This window comes from Falco naumanni, chromosome 6 (genome assembly GCF_017639655.2).
Source record: "Falco naumanni isolate bFalNau1 chromosome 6, bFalNau1.pat, whole genome shotgun sequence".
Lineage (NCBI taxonomy): Eukaryota > Metazoa > Chordata > Aves > Falconiformes > Falconidae > Falco > Falco naumanni.
The window spans coordinates 20041827-20062740 of record NC_054059.1 but is presented as its reverse complement, the minus strand read 5'-3'; positions in this window follow the sequence as shown (position 1 = coordinate 20062740).

Sequence of the window (20914 nt, the reverse complement as noted above, 5' to 3'; positions counted from 1 at the left end):
TGAGAAAAATAAAGCTAAGCACACAGTCTTGTCATGACTGTAAGGATGTACCAATTCAACGCAAATTATTGTGATACAGATGCTTGCCCTGTCTATGTCCATAGTTGCCTGCCTGAAAGTGCTATATGATTTCCAAGAAGGTTCATTAATTTACTAGCCTGTTAAGTTAACATGAAAAGCAAAGAAAACAAACTGGTTTAGGTTTATTTATTGAATTAAATCCAGAAAATGCATCTCTGTTCTTTTATTGAGTGGCTGTGGGCTGAAATGTGACATACCTTTGGGAAAAACAAATCAAGGATTATTTAAGTGGTTGTTTACTTCGAGAAATGCAAAACATGCTGTTTAAGAAGCTGAATCATTAAAACAATTGCAATGGGACCAGTGCTTTTCACACTGAGATGAAAATCTTTACAGAGATCGTCTAATCTGTTTATGCCATATTTTCCACTAAGCTATCAGATCATCGAGGTACTGAACTTGAATTCCATATAAGCTGCCAGTCAGATTTACCCAAAACTAGATATTTCACAGTCTTCTACAAAGAGATGCTATCCTAAATTAATTGTAAAATTATACAGTCCTGTCTTTCCGGGAGCTGGGTGTATATGGGGGGTGATGGCGGGGGTGGTGGTGCTTGCTCACAATATTTACATTTTATTCTGAAGGGATGAATTTCGTACTTTGCCTTGAAGATGGGTGAGCTTCATGGTTGTTTCCATCTTCATGTGCAACAGAGGTCCAAACCCCCTTCTGTCAGCATAATTTCTTGCCTAGCTCCACCACCCCTGAGGAGTGGGTCTTTTCACACAGTAAGAAATTATTATCCCTAAAGTAACCTGGATCTAGGGCTTTGAAGATTAGGATTAGAACAAGGAAAATGATTTAGCATTCACTCAAGAGCCAGCATAGTGTTCACAGTACTGGGATGATTGACTTATTTTGCTTAGCAAGCAGAGTGATGAGTTTTGATCAGCTGCCCATTGAAGGCTATCGTTGGCACGGCCGGTGCAGAATGCTACAACTGTGGAGCCTGGAAGCCATGAATATGTACAGAGCTATTGCCAAGTCAGCATCTGAGAGGATGTTCATAGGAACAGTCTGCTGGCTCATCATGGATGGGAAAATTTATTTATGACGGATTTCATACTTGGGAGGATGTCAGATAGCCCTGAGGCTGTGAAGCCTTTTGATGGTCAGGAGACAGACCCCTCGTTTGAGGACATTGTCATTGCTTTGGCTGGTTCTTCAAAATATTACCCTTTTCCTTCTAACCTCATTTCTGTCTTGTTCAGATTTAGTTTCAGCCAGCTGAATTTCAGTTCGGAAGCTGATCTCCTGTAGGCACTGAGGCAGATGGGAAGCAGTGCTGTTAGGGTACGATGTGAAAGATGGTTTGAACTGAGAGTCAGTAACACACTGTTCACTGCGGTGTTTCAAAAATATCTCCTGGTCGTTTTACATGTATGGCTACCAGAATAAAACAGAAGGCTGGAGAAGTTCACCAGCAAGGGGCCCAGGTAAGAGGTACTGTTAGGAGTCACAAATGTTTTGGATTGTTCGCAGTGGGATGATTTGATCCAGCTTTGTGCAGTTCATTTGTTGCTGTGTGATGTTGCATGTGATGGCTAGTACCACAGATGAAGCTGCAAGATCCAACAGCAGAACTATGGGAATGTTATCACAGCCTGGGAATAACATGTTGTAAATATAAAAAACAAGCAGAGTAATTCCGCAGCACTCCCTCTCTCTTAAATATGGTTTGAACCTCATTAACAAATGATACAATGGCAGTTTTATGTGAAATTAGTTAATTGCCCTTTCTCACGGTTTCCTCTGGGAGGTAGACTGCAACAAAGGGTAAGTATCACAATCACATAAAAAAGCTGTTCTGCCATCTGTTTGTTTATTTTTACAGTTCTGTATAATACAGTTTTCTGTCTGAGAAAGTATTAAAACTTGTTAAAGTTTTCATTTCTTCATCTATTTCCATTTCAAATAAATACGGAATAATCTGAGATGCAATGCCAACAATAATATAATAAGCTGATCAAAATGAACAGGAAAGGATGTCTTAAAATATCAGATTTATTTATAGATAGTCAATTTTCAGTCCTTGCAGACCTACAAGTCAAGAATAAATTGGATGGGATAGGATTTTGTAAATACGTGAAGTAAAGAAATTGCTTCCTGTGAGTGCTAGTCTCTTCATTTCTGTATCTAGAACAATCACTGAGGAACTGTTGATTTGAAAAAACAAGGAACAAGCAATGTTACACTCTTGTAGTGTATGCTTTTCCATGGGGAAAAAAGAATTTTAGAGGTATACACACAGAAAATGTTTAGCTCTTTTTTTCAGAAAAGAGATTTAGGTCTTTCTGTGAGGGAAGGGGCAGTCAGAACTGTCCTGAGATGAGGAAACCTGTGAAATACCATGTAATAGATGCAATGCAGTCTTACCTGGGTGACTGTATGTTGTTCTTGTCCCTGGGTGATGAAAGTTAAAGTCTTACTAGCTGGCAGAGCTGCTTATGAAATCTTGCAGTGGAAAATAAAATAAATCTTTCACTGCACTTCATGCAGGCAGTGGTCTGTTCTAAAGAACAATGGGATAATGCCTGAAATAGCTGGGGGTAATAAGTGTGCAAATTTGATATGAGCTCAGAAAATTCCTCTGAACTCTCTCCCCAGACCCAAAGTCCTGAGAAAAGACCTGCAGAAACAGAAATGAATCTGCTAATCTATAAAGCAGAGATGGTCCAGAATTTTCTTAAGCATCCCTGAAAGCAGAGATGCTGATAAAGTTTTCCCAGCTTTGCTTTCCCCTGCTAAACACTGTCACTACAAAAGCTTGTGTCAGCTATAGTACATGTCTGTGGGCTATGCTCTCCGCTGACTTCACCTACTGAGTCCAAATAATTACAGGCTTGTTTGTGCTTCTGTTTTGTGTCCAGTGGGGCTAGATGAAGGGACTGTTAGCCCTGTGGAAAAAAAAGGAACTGCTGTTTCTACCTGAAACACATTCTTTAAAGACTAGATGTATATCTATCAAAAAAGCTGTATAAATATGGGGCGGGGGGGGGGGAAGGGGGGGGTTAAATATGGGGGGGGGGGGGAAGGGGGAGGTTGCTATCCCATAAAACGGAACATTGCTGGTGCTGGTCTGTGCGCTGAACAGATAAACATCATCACACAAATCGCAGTAGGACTTCATACTGTTAGCAAGGAAAGCATTTCTTAGATTAATAATAGAGAGCAAAAGTTGCCTCGCTAAAGCACTGGAAGGGCAAGACTAAGCTCAAAGAATGAGAATGGATTGCATGGTTAACAGAGGCACCCTCACATGAAGGAATTACTTACAGACTACAAAATAACTATAATAAATTTGATCTGAGGAAAATTCTGGGAATTTATCAAACCTTGAAAGCAGGCCACGTATGTAAGCTCAAAAGATTAATACACTCTAACCCTGGCCTCTGCCTCTCCTTTTTTCTCTTTGACATCATGCTTTGGCATACAAGTGTGTGGGGGAAAAGGTAACATTTCAGTGATTCATTTCCAAAATAAACAAGAAATATTAAATAGCAATTTGAATAGTGCTTCCGAACAGAGATAATGCTTCTTATTCTGTTACTAAAAATACCCTGTATTTATTCCTGTTTGATATTTATTATCAGTCTGTTTTACTTGCTCTTTCCTTATTTAGTAGAACCAAATTATTTAGGATTTGGTATTAAGAAATAATTTTAGGGGGTGTGTGGGTTGTATTTCAATGGATTTCATCATGATAAGCCACGTGTAGAGAATCATAAGTTGCAGAGTAGTTGCAAAAGCCATTTGGAACCAGCCCTTGCTTTGAGAAGAGACATGTGTCACATAATGATGGTCATTCAGGTTCCGCATGAAGCTAATCTCCTTCTGACTATTCGCACCTGATTTCTGAACAGAACAGAATGCGCTGTGAGGATGTACAACACATTGGATGGTGTAAAGCTGGTCCTGACATAATTTCAAAAGATTTGGATGAGATCCCATCCACCTGATTTTAGTGTTGAGTTGTTCAGTGGAACAGCCTTTCTCTCCATCAGCTACTGAGGAAAGAACAACCAAAATCCTGACTCAATTTTGTCTCTGGTCTTAGTTTAAATTAATTTTATCTTTACATCTTAACTCAGCACAGCAAACCAAGAGGGCTGTGAGGCTGAGGATACACAAATAAACCACAAATTTTATGCAAGACAAGTGGCATACTAAGAAGAAAAGTGATCTCAGAAGATAGTTCAAGAAACGGTGGACACAAACAGTAGTGATGTCGTGTTAGCAGTGACTCCAACTGGAAACACGGCAAAGAAAAGTAAGTAAAAGTCTCTTAATTTCCATAGATCTTCTGTAACTAGTTCAGAGTATATGGTAGATAGAAAAGTTACTCTTTTGATAGTCTGTTAGAACACAGGGATACGTGCACTATTATAAAACATATCACTTTTTCTTAGGAGTCACTATATATTTCTGGTAAAAAAGATGTGCTTTTTATATATCACTTCTGGTGTGGAAGATGTCACTTTATAACTAGATACTTTAAAAAGTACAGGACTGAAATGGAACCGAGGTGCTTACATCCAAAAATAACCATCCAGCTGCTGCCTAGTCTTGGTTTAACACTAAACTCCATGTCTCTGCTTGGCTCTGTAGCCTCCCCTTGCCTGGAGTAGTACATCTCTGCAAGGCCAAGTGTCTTGAATGGATAAGATTAACTGGAGTCAGAAACTACATATTCTTTTAGGGTTCCTGAACAGTCTGATCTATATATTTTCTAAACATGCTAAGCTCCTTCAGCCAGCAGTCTTTAAAAAGAACACAGTAACTCCACTTTCAATATTAGTTAACTGCTGTATTAGTCACTCAGAAGTGGAAGAACTTGCAATTTATTGATTCTTCAACCTGAAGAAATTCAAACCACTTGTTCCAAAAGGCTGCCCTGAGCACTGAGCATTCATCTGTGACAGATATGGGAAAGTGCAGGTGGAATTAAAGGTGGAAGGAGGCTTTTCCTGTTGGAGCTGGGGTATTATACGGCAATGAATTTATGATTCATGTGGCAGAGAGTGCAGAAAGGCAGATACAACTATCCAGCAGCTCCACTCCCTTTTCTCTTGAGTCTTTGTAAAATATTGGATAATTTTTTCTAACACCCAGAGGAATAAGTCTTTTAAAAAAAAATAATGGATGTCTTTAAAAAAAAAAATGGATAAATGTTTCTAACACCCAGAAGAATACCTTAACCTCCATGTCACAGATACAAGTAATCTTTTTTTTCCTGTTCTTCCCTGCTGCCCTACTCAGTTTAATTCATTAATGTGAATGTATTATGTAAATTAATTGGAAGGGTTGCTCTAAGTTTTCTTGCCTTACATTGGCATTCAACTACATGCTACAAGATAATTCTAAACAGGTTAGAAAAACTGGTAGCAAGGAACAATGAACAAATAGTGAGCAGGGAAAAAATCCAACATTGCTTTAGGACAGTGACATCTCAGGTGTCAGTGAAGTGGGACTATTAAGATCCTTAGCTAGGAACTCACCATAGGAAAAGAGTTTACACTAAATAATCACAGAATATATAATAACTTAGGCTGAAAGGGACCTCTAGCACAAATTCCTACTGCTCAAAGTAAGGGTAACTTCAAAATTATACCAACTTGTCCAGGCCTTGTCCAGCTGAGTTCTGAATATTTCCAAGGGCAAAGACTACATAGCCTTCCTGGGAAACCCCTTCCAGGCCTTGAACACCCTCAGGGTGAAGAGTCTTTCCCGCATATCTAATCTGAATTTCCTTCATTGTAACTTGCAACCATTGCTTCTCATCCTGTCACTGACCTCTGGCTCCATCTTCTCTATCATGGAGTTTGGCTCCATGTTCTCTATCACATTCTTTAGGCAGTGGAAGGCTGCAGTTAGATCCTTCCCTCTCCCTCTTGTATCCAGGCTAAACAAACCCAGTTCCTTCAGGCTTTCATCGTATGTCCATGTCCAGCCTCCCAAGCATTTTAGCATGCTTCCCCTAGACTCTATCTTGGGATACCTCCATTCACAGTCTTGCCCCAAACCAGACATAGTATTCCAGAAGCAAGCACACAAGTTATGGGAAGATGGGAATAAACACTTCCCTTGATTTGCTGTCTATATCCTTAATAATGCAACCAAGTATATGATTAACCTTCTTCACCACAAAGGTGCATGATGCCGACTCAAGTTCCAGGTGTCCCTCAGGATCACCAGGTCCTTTTCTGCAGAGCTGTCCCTCCAGTCAGTCCACAGCCAGTACTGTTGCAGGCTTTATCCAATTCCAAGTACAGGACTCTGTTGCCTCAGGACTCTGAGACTTTTTTCAGGCTGCTTCTCCAACTTGCTGAGGTCCACCTGAACCCCAGCATACCAATTGCTGCTCCCATTCATTCAGACCTACCAGATCTTATAGATTTACATAACTTAATACCTGAATTCTGACATCTGCATAATTCAAGGGCCTCTTGAAGGGAAAATTAAAAGGAAAATTGCAATAAAATATAGTAATGACAATTGACAATAAAAGATTTTGACTGAAAGCTAAAGTAAATTCCAAGCAAAAGACCATTTGGTATGGTAGAAAATTGTTCAGTAAAAATACATATCTATTAGACAAAGGTATGTTTAACTTTGATTTTCAGTGAGTGAAGGGGCTTGTTTTACCTTTGTGTGTGTGTACCAACAACATTGCTGTGTTTCTTTGATTTGGCCTCAGTTTAGAGTTACATTTTGACAATGTCTCTGCTGATGTTATTTTGGTTCAGAATGTTTCTGACCTTTCCTTTAGATTTCTCAGTTTCTAACTAATCACACACATCCCTTGTAACAGCTTTTCTATAATGCCTTCAAATTACATCTCATCTACTACTAAGAGATCCTCTGCAAATTGATAATAGATGATGGAAATGCTTTTTCCAGTATCAGAAAGTAGTTCTACATATTTCCTTCAGGGTTTCATCGTCAGAAGCAGCTCTGGATATTACACTCAATTCTGTCAAATAAGACAGGACTTCCAAATCAGATCAACCTATTTGCAGTCTAAGTCTGAATTTTGCTATCCTTCTCTCGAGAAATATGAATGACCAATTTATATTAAATTTTCAGCTGCCTGAGGACAGCCACCTTGTGCTAGTTTTGACACTGAAATAACATATCCAAATTCAGCTCCTGTTCAGGGTCTCATGTTTATTCTGTGGCATATCTCCCAGGTCTGTGCAATCATCTTAGATACAGCAGAACATCTGAGAGGGCACTAGATATTTGTTCAGCTAAATGAATCAAGCTCTGACTGTATTTGCTACACCTCCATTAGTTACAATGGAAGCCTAGACACCTAGCAGAGTTCTAGACAACTGTGCTGCAGACAGCTCAAGTGGAATTTATTTTCAGATTAAAACACATTAATTTAGGTGTCTACAAGTAGAAGTTTAAATGTGAGCTAAGTGTACGAGTCATTTTACAGGTAATGGAGATTTAGCCCTTGATCCAGTTGCCTGCACACTAGATGACTGTCTAGTATCATTTAAGAGCATTTGGGTGGTGCTTTACCTCCAGCTGCTTCTCCAGAAAGGCATAACTATCCAATAAGTCCTGTGACATTGCCCTGTAAAACTACCTTTGGTATCCTAGTATATCTCAAATAGACGCCCAGGCTAAGGCAGCTGAATCAAGCCTGTAGACATTGCAATAAATGAAGATGAAAGAACTATTCAAGAGATTATAAAGTACACATACACTGAAGGCTTTCTGGACAAAACCTGACTGCTAAGTTAGTTGAACTAAATCTTAGCAATTATGTCACAAATACAAACCAAAAGACTGTTCTTGGTATCTGCCACAACAAACATTACATGTGTACAGATGTGTGCTGAGCATTTTTAGAGGTAACCTGTCACACAGAGAATAATATTCTACCTTGTAGAATTTTTTCTGTTGCAGGTATAATCGTATAGTTTTCTTTTACAGAGTTATTGTGTCTTTTAAGTCTGTGCAGAAATCCTTTTTTCTTTTCCTACACTGACCTGTGTACTGATCAACAATATACGGATTACTACAGTTTTATCCGTGTGTCCTCTGTACACTGAAGTAATGAACTTACTAAGATCTTCTTACAACCTTTTACTTAAGGTGCAGGATACTTTCCTAGGGTCATGGCCTTAAGAGATAATCTTGGTATATTTACTCTGGCATAATCTGTTGAGAGCTTCCCTATCTCTGTGAGATGCCTTTGTTATCATTGCCCTGTGTTCTTTTGCATGCACCCTCTTTTCAAGACCATTTGTTCATTTTAAACCCAGATGGGGTATATTTACTTCTAGCTCCAGTGCAAATTCTACATAAAGGCACAATATTTTTCATGCTTGTGCTATAAAATCTATAGCCTTTTTCCCTGTATCAGAATATTGACTGAGAAGATTTAGGTGAAATGAGATGAAATGTGTAATATCCAGTTCAGATCATATTCTCTTTTAGTGAGGATAACTTTTTTTCTGACCACAGTAAATCTAGAACTTCAATGACTTATTTTCTGCCAGACGTGTTTTTCTTAAAGCAATGTTATTACCGTTGCTTCTGGAAGCACATTGGCTCTTATACCCATATCCAACTTGAAATTAGTATCTGTCCTATTTGTTTTTATGAGGATATAATCAATGCAAGGCAATGTTGCCCATTACTCCTCCAAAGAATTCTGCTTAACTAGAATTGATGTTGTCACTCCTTGCACATGCAGTTCGTCTTCTACTGACGCCTGCATAATCCTTTGCAGTTTTGACCTTTTTTTTGGAAGGCATTGCTGTGTCCCATTTTAGCAGACCGTCATTTGAGTTCTGTCATATGATACTCTCTGCAGCAAGTGTCTTTTATTCTCCCATAGTGCACACTTTTGCACCCACAGCATCGTATCCTTATTCAAATAAGCTTAGCTATATGACTATTTTATTTTAGAACAATTTTGAAAAAGTATTAATTTTAGATAGTTCCCACCTTTGTAGATTTTTTCTTTTCCTTTTTTCATTCTCTTTCCCCCTGTGGTTTGTTCTCATAACAAGAGCTCAAAAAAATATCTGAACTGTTTTTTCTTTTGTTGAATAATAATTTTTTAGTAACTTGAGTATGGTTTTTACCTTCCTTTTTGTACTTTTTAGTTTTTCCTATACTGTCAGCCTAGTTCACCCAGGCTTTTTGAAGAGCCCTGTTTCGCTAGTGAAGAGGCTATGAAAATTTATGAATTGTTACAAAATAAAACTGAACAATAACTTTAAAGGTGACCCTAAGGTGAGCAGTGTAGGTGCTTAGTTTTCTAATATCTGTGTTACAGTGGACAAATCCCACTGTAGATGTCATGTCCAAACTACTCATCTAGTCTTCCTTCATAGTGAAAGTGATTGCTTAGAATCTCCACAAGATAATCCAGTTTACCTGTGCTGGACCTTATTTTAGATGAGTTTAATGACTCTTTGGTGCTCAATCCCACTGATGTCCTCAGAAGCAGAGCCAAAATATATTCAGAGGTCAAGTTGACAAAGAAACTTATATTCTTTGTCTTACTAGTGTGGTTTGGTACAACATCACATACGGTAACACTTAAAATGTATGCAATGTAATGACTACCGAGTATTGTGTAGGATAGGCTTTAGATGTAAACTTTAGTGCTGTTATAACTAAATAGTGAGATTGAGATGTTTGCAACATAATTGGACAAGAACAGCACCTGTCTTCATGCATAATTCCATATCTGTTACCTGTAGGTGGAATTCTCTACCCCGATGTCTGGTGGAATTATCTATCCCAATGTTTCTATCCCAATATCTTTACTGTCTGTATCACAGTTGTAATCAGGGATGTGTATATCAGAGTTTTGAATGCTCTCACTTGAAATAAAATGCAACAAACCAACCAATGTCAGCATATTTAAAAAAAAACAAACTAACAAGTCTTTCAGTATTCCTAACCATTCTTCTGAGAATAAAAGGAATGGCAGAGGGTTTCTATAAAAGGAAAATAGAAAATGCTTTTAACTAAAAAGAATATTTATAAAATACAAGTTATTTGTATTCCACATTTGTTTGCAGCAATTATTATAGTTGCTTTGGGCAGCTGACTTGTCGAGAGTGAATTACTGAATTAAATTAAGTATCAGAAGATCCAACTTAAGCAATGATTCTCAGTGGCAGCTGTGACTCCAGAGTTATTGACTTCTTAATAGTTATGGCATTCCTCTTGGTTTGCAACTGAAAAGAGAAAAGAAAAAGGAGCTAGAATAGATCTGAATATCACAAAATATGTGCATGATATTTTCAAATCTTAATAAAGATGTGTGTTTCTACACCAGAACATGAAGTAGTTTAAAGAAAAAAATCTGAAATAAAAGTTACACATAGTATAGTGTGATTACCAATATAAAACTTGACTAATTTATATTGATTAAGTGTTCTTTTGGAGATGATCCACCTGCATTGTTCACACAAAGAACAGCTACTCAGCAATAGACAAAAGCTTTCTGAAATACATGGAATATTAGCTAATCTGAGAATGTTTATCAATTAGCTAATGTTACTGTGAGCACTCAATCACAGTTTGTACTATTCTGATCTCTTAAAAAGTAGTCCAATAATATCTTGGAAAAAACTATGTTGATCTGTTTTCATTCTTGGTTAATTATCATGTTCAGTTGTGCAGCAACAAAATCAGCTATCAGAACAAGGAACACTAACAACGTGTCTGAGTTGAGGATCTGCCAACAACGTTCCAGCAAATCTCAAGCAGAATTCCAATGGCCGAAGTCTGTTTAATCAGGGAAGTCACACTTCAAAATTACTGTTTTTGTAAGATACCTTGACCACAAATGTGTTATACAATCAATATTGTTTGAAATTAACAGGGTGCAATACTGGTATTCTTTGAACAGTTTTCCAAGAAAAACTGTGTAGTTTAATCATTCTTTGAAAAATCCTGGTTTAATAGACAGTTAGTTAGAATTATTGGAATGATCTTGTTTGGCTAACCTTGCTTAAAAGGATCAGGTTTCTATTACCTTGCTGCTTATTCTCATTCCCTAAATTAAGATATCAATCCAAGTAAAACTGAGTAGCTGAAAAACATCTCACGCTGTGGCCTGGAATGGAGAATGTACAGGGAGGAAAAACACAAATGCAATTACTATGCAACTTTACGTTTATCAAATATTTTGCTGCCAGAACAAATTGACCAGAAATAGCATGTTGATCCTAATTCTCAGCTGGCTTGCCTCTGCTGACTTCCTAACAGACTAGTATAATATATATATTTACAGAGCAAATGCTGGAATGCACAAATGTGAATTATACTCTGGCAGAAAATGAATCATAGCTGAGAAATCGACCTCTTTAGTGTGTAGCAGATTAAGAGGGGAAAAAAGAGCCATTTAAAATAATTTCTTAAAAAAATGAATGTGCAATTCCTGTCAGGTTTACCTCTCTTTCTTAAAACAGCATGATTAGTACATGAACACAACATATAAACCAACATGAAGACAACATATAAACTAAAGCTGCCTCAAAAAGGCAAGCTATTTTTTTTGGCTGTATTGCCATAATTTGTATTAGTTTCAAAGGTATATGAAAAATTACTTATTAATGCTATTTAAACCCTAGTGAATTTGAATTAAATTTAGCTATTTAATGAGCACCCATGTAAAGAAATTAAAAACCAGTGATCAATAGGATCAAAGACTGTAGGATTGATAATTTACAAGTTCATTTATGAACATAAAGCCTATATGAATCTGGTTTCCAGGGGTGCTTGCTTCACTGCCAGATATGTGCTCCCAGCAGCGTCTCTGCATATAATCATAAGGAAGTGTAATAGTCATCAGTTAGCACAACTGCAATCCCAGGCCACTTTAGAAAATGTTTGCATTTGTGATTTACCCAGCCTGGTAAATATCAAGTAGCTCAACTGAGGTCAGTGAAACAGTTTAGAAACTGCAAATTACTGCAACTGTTGTCTTAAACTTAGCTGGCACTTTGGTTAGCTGCACTAATAATTATTTTCAGAGACCTTTACTTCACTGTTTTCAGTCATTGCTGGTGAATGCAGTTCTATTGGCACCTAGGTACTCCTAATGTTGCCTGTCAATATTATACAGCTTAATATAGCAGTGTTTTTTAAACAAGTTATTTGCTCAACATGAAGTACTTTTTATGTGTTAGTTCATTATAACACACATCTATAACTTCAGTCTCTGTTTCAGTATTTCAGCAGAGGATGACTATGCATTTGAAGGACTCATGTAACAGAAACAAAACCGTACAAAGAGCCTACATTTTCCTACCTGTGTCCATCCCTACATGGATCTTCTTCCAGTACGCTTCATTAAAGCATTGTTGAATGTTCCATCTTTTTCATATTCTACTTAGGAGTGACTGAAGATACGTTATATGGAAATTTGTCAGTTTTTTCTGTGTTGTTAATATCAAGTGTCTGTCCTCACATCACTTAGGAGAATATAAGTGCTGAGTGAAGTCTGATGTTCAGGTTGGTGTTATGGAGTGTTTAGAGAGACTGAAATCAGGAAGAACAACAGCAAAGCTGGTGATTTAGACACAAAAATTAGGCATCATCATAAAACACTTTTACTCCAAAAAAAGTAAACAGAGCCACAGCACTTATTTTTATGCTGTTAATCTGGGAATATTGTTTATTTATCTTTAGCTGGTACAAATCTGTTCTGCTGAAATGCTAAATTGAGGTTTACAGAAGTGGCTGGGAAATTAGATGTCATTATCTTCAGGTCTTGCTCTTTCTGCTCTGCAAGTGCAGCCATCTGCAAACAACAGCTCTCTAACAAAGACTCTGATGATGCACACAAACAAGATAGATTTAAAAGTTTGTATGAGTGGATGCTAATCTTTACTCCCAGGGCAGATCATGAACTGCATGATCTAATTTTAGTGAAAAGGAATCTTCAGATAGTGATGGTGCAATGAGTCATCCAACCAAACCACCATGTCGTTGTCAGATAACATTGGTCTGCTCATTTAGCTATCATTTTTTTTTTTTTTTGGTAGACGTTGAATGCTTGAGCAATCGACATGTTTTCTCTAGGACTATAACAAGCACAAACTTCTGTTTTTAAGATCCTGGTGTGGAAAAAGATGCACAGGAAAAGAGTCCATTCCACCATGGGACAACACTGGTACATGTCCGTTATTAAGTTGTCTCTTGTTCTCTATAGTATTATTACTTTTCATCCCCTTCTACAACATAATCACATGTACCAATGTATATCTATTAACTATGCATGTAATTAATTTTACAATACCTTTCAGTACTTCACAGACACAGATTACAGCACAAGTTTATAATTTGTGACGACTGAATGATCTCCATGGGCTTGAAGTCTGTCTAGCATCCGTACTTAAGGACCCCTTATCCTGCCTTTGGGTCTTTGCAGATGTTGTCCTCAACCTGCTCTGTCTTTCCTGTAGGTCTTGAACACTCAGTTTGCACAATAACTTGCCCACAGACCCCAGCCTCCTGCAGCTTCTGGCTCCCTGATTTACAGGCCCTTCAGGCTGGTTCTTATCCTCCTTGCCACCTAGTCCAACTTAAAAGTCCTCTAGCACTCGCACGCTCAGAATAGAGAACACAGCCACACCTAAGATAATTAGAAATAGGATGTAATAGGATCTAAGTAATAGGATCTAAAAGTAGAAATAGAATACATGATAGGCCATGGTAATCAAGTGTAGGGCTCAGCTGCCTGTTTTCACTCAACCAGCCCCTTTTACCCCATTTTCCCTCTATTTTCCCCACACTTGTTCCTCAGTTCAGGTCCTTATACTTCTATTTGCCTCTTTCCTTGGGCAAATATTTTCAATTCTTCATCTTTGAACACCATAGTTAAATTATATTAAAAGATACTTTTTTGCTTCTTTTTTGAAGTAGCTGTCCATAAGGTTGCCTTTAACAGCAATAGATTGACTGCTGTTTGCATTGGCCTTTATTTGACATTGGGTATTGTCTGACCAGGATTACTTGGCAGGGTGAAAAACAGGGTCAGGATTTTGGTTATCTGTTTTTTCACAAACGCGGTGTGATTCCAGACATTTTCAAGTCAATACATCCAGTTGCAGAAGCACAGGGTGCTTAAGGACTTCTTGACACGTGGTGGTGAGGTGGAGTGGCAGAGACCCTGCTTTCTGCACTGTAACCTCTCAAGTTCTGGAGGAATCTCTGTATGTCTGAATGGATTTCAAAGCTCGATAGAGAAATAAGAAAGAAATCTTTGCAAGGAAACTTCCTCTTAGATACTTCACATAGTTCAGCATTGTGCAAAACTAATGTAATTGCTCTAATTAGAACTAAAATTGTAGAGTGGCTATTGGTTAACTTTGGAAGAACATTATAAAGAGAGCAAACATTTCTGAGAGGCCCATATTCTGTTCTTTGTTACTCCAGTGTACTTTTGATATGACCATTAATTTACACACTGCTAGGAGGGCAGTGCAAGTAGCAAATGTGAGAGTTTGGGAGTTTGCTTCACTAAAAATGGATTGTGTTTGTCAGATGTCCAGGAGAAACTGATGCTGTTTTGCTAGGCAGGCTGGATAGGGATTATTATTCAGATAAAGCAGTAAAACTCTTGGTCAGATTTCACTAAACCATCTCTCTATACAAGCAATAGATTTTCATGCAATAGCTAATCTGATCCATGAACTAACTGATGTAAACTGATGTATAGACGCATACAATCTGATAATTCACACTTACCTAGGATCATTTACCAACTAATAGTAATGCAACAGTGAAGAGCTAACAGATGGAATGGTCATTTGCAGAACAAGACAAGGTAAACAACCTTAAGAAATGTAACAAAATGATATGAAAACATAAAGAAGAAATTGTCATATTTTTGTTATGATGCTGACAAATATTCAACTTTATTTCTGACTTAGTTGACTCTTCAAAAATACTGAACAGGTATTCTTCAGTCTGCAATCCACAGCATATTCAAACTGTGTATAGCATTAACTGTATGTTAACCTTCACATGATGGAGGGAAGGGTGGACGGTAAAACTGCTGTCACTGTTTTACTTAATCCCATCAAATCCAGGGTTCAAATCCAGGTTGATTTATTCTTGACATGCCTTACCAGTAAGGTGAGTAAAACTATTATCCTAATATCACTGATGAGATCCTTAAGAAGGAATCCGAGTAACTTAAGAGCCAAATTTTGCTTTCATCCTTTTTTTTTTTTTTAAAAAAAAACCAAAACCAACACTGAGGGGCATGTCTTCTTCACTCTTCTTCACTGATAGTATTAAAAGTTATTACCGGGATCAGGGTCTAACTCCTGAGTGATGTGCACAGGGCTATACAACAAGTCAGTGGCAAAGCTGATTCCCAGTCTGACTCCCCTTCTGGCATTCATCTTGTACTTGCTGATATTCAACAGCAAACCTGTTTCACTCCACAAATCTCACTGTCTAGCTAGAAAAATGTCTAAGTACAGCATCAGTAATTCCCTTTTAGCCCACACTCTATAATGAGTACTGGACCCTGAAAATGAAATAATTGGTGGTGAAATGCACCTTACAAGGAAATAGACATTTTCTTCAGATTTAACAAGCCACTGAGTAGCTGCAGTAAACAAAAGTACAAGTGCAGCTGGCAAATATGCATTACTTCATGGTTTATTATAATGAAAAGGAACAGTGCACACAGCTGCTTTGGAGTGTAGGCTTTGTCCGTTAAAGCCTTTGGTACCTCAGCAAGAACCCAGAGGCACCATGGAGAGTCTGTAGTGCAGCAGCCTGCTTCTCTTCAGTGTGCATGGAAACCTTCCTGCCTTGTGCACCTGTGCTCTGAACAAGCTGAAAGAGGGTAGACTCAGCAAAAAAACCCCACAAAACTAAAACCAAAACCAAAACCCCAAACAATTTACCCTGCAGGCTTTTGCTTGTACTCTTGACATTCACAGAATAGTTCGTTCTAGTATTTATTCTAATATCTAAAAAGTTCTTCTCCAAAAGAGTCTTGTCATTGCTTGAGAGGTGTGTGCATTGCCAGTAGATAAGAATAGGTCTGCAAAACTGGTTTGAAATACATCTTTGAAATATTTTAATAACCTATTGATTTTTTCCACGTTAACCTATCCCAAAAAGAGAGAGTGAAAAATGTGGGGGCTGACTAAAGTCTGCTTTCTGTGCAGAATTTAGAAGTAATTCAATGTCTTCAAGATTCTTGCATTTCTATTACGTTTTAAGTGTGTTGTCCAAAGTTACCGTGATGGAAAGATATTTGCATTTATACCCTATTTCAGCTTTTACACTGTAGAAACTATCTGATATGTTTTCTTCATTCTCCCGGCTGGCTTACATTTACACTCCCTGGTTTCTTGAAACTTACTGTTGTCAATCTCTGTTTTTCATTATGACAGAGGGAACCTCAAAGTCAGATTCTGTGTTTGAGCAAAAAGCTGGAGTTGTCACACTTCCTCATTTCACCAGGTCTTTGGCATGGTGGCAGAGCGATTCTGAGCACTGCCTTGCAAACATACATTATTTCCCAGTGCCTCATCCGCTGCATCACACACTGAATACAAACTAATGGTAAATGCCAATCAATGTTGGTTTATGGTTCCCATGCTGCCATTGTTGTTCCTCTGTGCTCTTACTGGATTTTCATATCTAACTGTATATTCACCCACATTTTGGCTCATTGCCTTTGCATGAATGAGTAATAAAGGCATTTCTATTTTTGAATCTGGCAGCTCTGCTACACACTGACTCCTGTGTAAATGTTCCACGGGAAAAATAAAAAAGTGGCTGTGTAAGTATCTTTTTTTCTTTCTTTCTTTTTTTTTTTTTTTTAATATGATTGCAGTTCTATCTGTGCAATACATAACTAGCTTATCCTATGGACAAAAATCATTTATTTATGCAGAGGTAATGTGCTGAGTTGATTAAGTTTTTCTCCAAATCTATTACCGTGAATTATATTTAAATTCTCATCAGTTCTTCCCCCCTCTTCAGGGCAACAGAGTAGAATCTATGAATACATAAAAGAAAGATATTATAACAAGTTAGTCAGCAATTATTCAGAAAAAACCTGCTCTCATCTAGGCTTATTCTTTTTAAGCCTTCCTATGCAACCATTGTTTGTTAAAAGTGATAAAAAGCAGCTGAACTAAATTTTATTTCATTCTGAGAACTATATAAATATTCTTTCTTTATACATTGTGTCTCAAGTAGCAGGCACGTATATTACAAAAAAAAAAAAAAAAAAAAAAGTTATTTGCTGATTCCCTTTAATACCATTCTCTTAGATACTTGAGTTTGCCATCAAATGTAATCCTGGCCCTTGACAGTCATACTGAAGCTTATGGCCTCCAGTGGACTGAAGGTCAGTACCAAACATAGGTGTCCCATAGCTGTTCTGTAAGTGCTACATGTGTATCCTCAGTGTAAGGCTAAGCTCTGAGACAACACTTACCTGCAGTTTTGCCATTCATAAAAATCCTTATTGTAAAACATGTCAGACATCTGATCACATTCTTTTATTCAGATTTTAAGCAGGGTCTGGATCACATATTCATTAATTACCACTTTTAAGCTCTTGAACTCAGGAAATCTGCATGGAAGTCAATAAGAAAGAGGCAAGAAACCTTCACTTCTGAAAACTGTTTTACATAGAAGTTACTTAAGGCTGGAACTTCTGTAAAGAGGGAGAAAAAAAACATTTCTTGCAATCAAAGGCACAGTCACAGAGGTCCATTTGTGTTCAGTCTAGATTAGTCCTGCCTGGACTCCACCTGCAGAAATGCGAATCAGTTGCACAGCATGTTATGAAGCTTTATTGTTTTCTATGAAGAACAAAAGATTCTGTGCAAGTCCTTAACCTGCCATTTCTGAAAGTGTGAAGGCTGTTCTTCAACTGTTGTTGCATCAGCAGAGTGAATTTGAGTTGCATTAAGAACAGAGAACTACTGATCTTATTGAAAACAGGACCTCAAAGGTGACCCCCAGAAATACAATCACTCCAAGAGCAACTAGCTCAAACATCATAAAAAGCCAATGTATATTTTCAGTTGTGAAAAATTAAGTTTCTAAGCACCAGGAAAACAGCTTTCCTTAGGAACTGTTCTGGAAAAACTGCAACCAAAGAGATCCCCATTTACAACTGTTCAGGATGGAACGTATTTAAATTGCCCACACAGCAAAATTGTGGTCCTGGAGCTATAAATAATTAGTCAGCCCTTTTTATCTTTAACTCTTTATCTTACCTATTCTATTTTTAAATTATTTTTGCAGCTAAGAAGGAAAGAAGCTTGTTGAGCTGAATCAGTAACTCAGATGATTTCTGCATGTAAATGTTCAAAGTATATTTTTCTGATGCATGCTGCCTTAGACATTTCCTGGAACTGTGGCTGGAAACAGCCCTTTTATTGCTCATTTCTTATTGCTAAAACTCAATGAAATTCAATTATCACAAAAACAGTCAGTAGGCTTCAATTTTGCATGTCCTGTTACTTTTTAAATGTGGAGTGCCTCCTGATTGCTGTCATAGCTATTGCATTGTCTAAATCAATTGCCATGGCATGCTCACTAAATTGAGAAATGTTGTTGTGAATGCATAAGAGGTCTCAAGTATCAACAGAACCAGATACAAACAGGGAGAAAACAAAAGGTAGGGGAATTTTTCATCTGCTACAAAACTTTATTCCTTTGTCTGATTTCCTTTGAGGATTCACCAAGGGATAAATAATACTTCACCCCCTCTGCCTGCACATTTGTTTCAAAACTTCTTAAGCAGAAAAAGTACTGCTAAAGCAGATATTCAAAGAGAGATGGTTGCAAGAGGAAATTCTATGGCTTCAGGCCTGAAAATTCTTTTTCAAACTCAAATATTGTGCTTTTTTCCCAGAGTATATTTACAGGGAAATGTACTTAAGGCCAGATTGTGTCTTGCATATTCAGGTGTTTATGGAAAAGCAAAACCCACAAGAGAATGGACACTTGCTCAGGGGTTATTTCCACTCTGTTAAAGGGTTGGGATAGCTGGGCAAAAAGCTCCATTCTTTCAATACACCTTTATCTAAAGGTGAAGCAAAGCGTTTCACATCACCACAGACACTGCACTTCAGCCTAGCAGCTATGAAGTGCTCTCTGTTCCTCTGGCTTTATCTGAGCTAAGCCCAAAGAGGGCACAAACTGCCTGGCCAAAATCACAAGCTGTTGTTGCCATTTATCATCTTTAAGAGCATAAAAAGGATTCCAAGAAGTAGCACAGTGCATTTGAAACAGTTACACACAGGTATGGCTTTGGCTCAGTCACACAGCAAGTGTGTTTCTATGTATGCAGTTGTGAATAAGAGAATTTGTTAAAAACTACAAAAGATGGTGACCTTGTGTATCTTGGAGAGCAATGGCCTAAGCTGCTTCTGTACAGCACAGAGGGAAACAAACAGAATACCTCTCATCTGAAAGTATAAATCCAGTGTAGAACAGATGAATTGAATCCAAAGTCGGCTAATTTCTCTCCAGTGACTGTAAAGGGCAACTCTTCAGCTAGTTCAGAAAAATATAAAGGTGCAATGGCTATGCAGACTAGACAAAAAAACCAACCAACCAACCAACCAAACAAAAAAACTCCCAACCCTCCCCTCCATAAACAGGAAACCAAAAACAGTGGATTATCTAATTGAAATCTTGTTAAATTGGAATGAAGTTGAAATATTTCAGAAGATTTCAAGATTATAGACTTTTCATCTATATCCTTCATGTTTGACTGAAAAATTGTCATTATTGGTTGTGCAGTTTTATTATCACATTTAAATATATAGATTGTAGTTGAAATTGTTCCTGTTAAAAGTGAATCCACATTGCACTTTCTTTGCTACAAGCAAACCCACAGCTCCTTCTCTGAAGAGCATCAGGCTTCACACCCTCACGCTGGTGAATTCCAAACTAAGGGTTAACTAATGCTTTTCTTTGGAAAACTCCAGCTCCACTATGAGTCAGAGAAAGGACCTGGCTAGGAGGTGTAAGAGCGAAAAGTGGTTATGTCATGCAGTAGCCTTTTGTCTTCTACACATTTGGTCATCTAGGTCCCCCCGCAAAAGGCAGCTCACCCTGGCCCAGTAGAAATTTACCGGCTGTGCAGTTTTGTATCTCATAGATTAATTTACTTGAGCATGTTCCATTCCTGACATTTTCAGAGTTTAGCAGGATTTTCAATGCAGTTTCAGCTGTGGGCTGCTGCAGGCAGGAGAAGAAACAGTTGATGTAAATAAGGGCAAAGACACCCTCTCCCTTATATTGTCAACCATGTGCTTTTAGGGATGTGGCTTTAGGAAGATCCTTCCTGATTTAAATTCAGAGGAATATGAGCAGGACTTGAAGAGGGTAGACAGGGATGGGTATTGTAGGTTAAGGGAGAAAGAAAGGAAGGTGGGACCGGCAACTTTGGTGGAGGGAGGATGTTCAAAAGAACAGAGATGTGAATCCTGGTTTGTGGATGTGAAGCTGAGGTAGAGATTGACTGAGAAGTTGGAGTAGAAATGTTGGAGTGGGAATCAGAGAGAATGAGTGATGACATCTGGAAATAGAAAGAGCAGTAAGCGGAAATAAGATGAGGTAAGACATCCTTTATGAAGGTAAGGAGACTTAAAACGGTTAGATGAGCAGAATGGGAACAGGAGGCCAAGGTGGACAAAAGAGATGAGGAGTGTCAGAAGCACAGTGGAACAAAATGGTTTACACTGCAAGAAAATTGAAAGGAACCTCTTGCTGACAAGACCATATTCCTCTGTCATAGTGTGAACCTTGCAATAGTCAGGTCTCACCCTTCCTCCGGTATCAG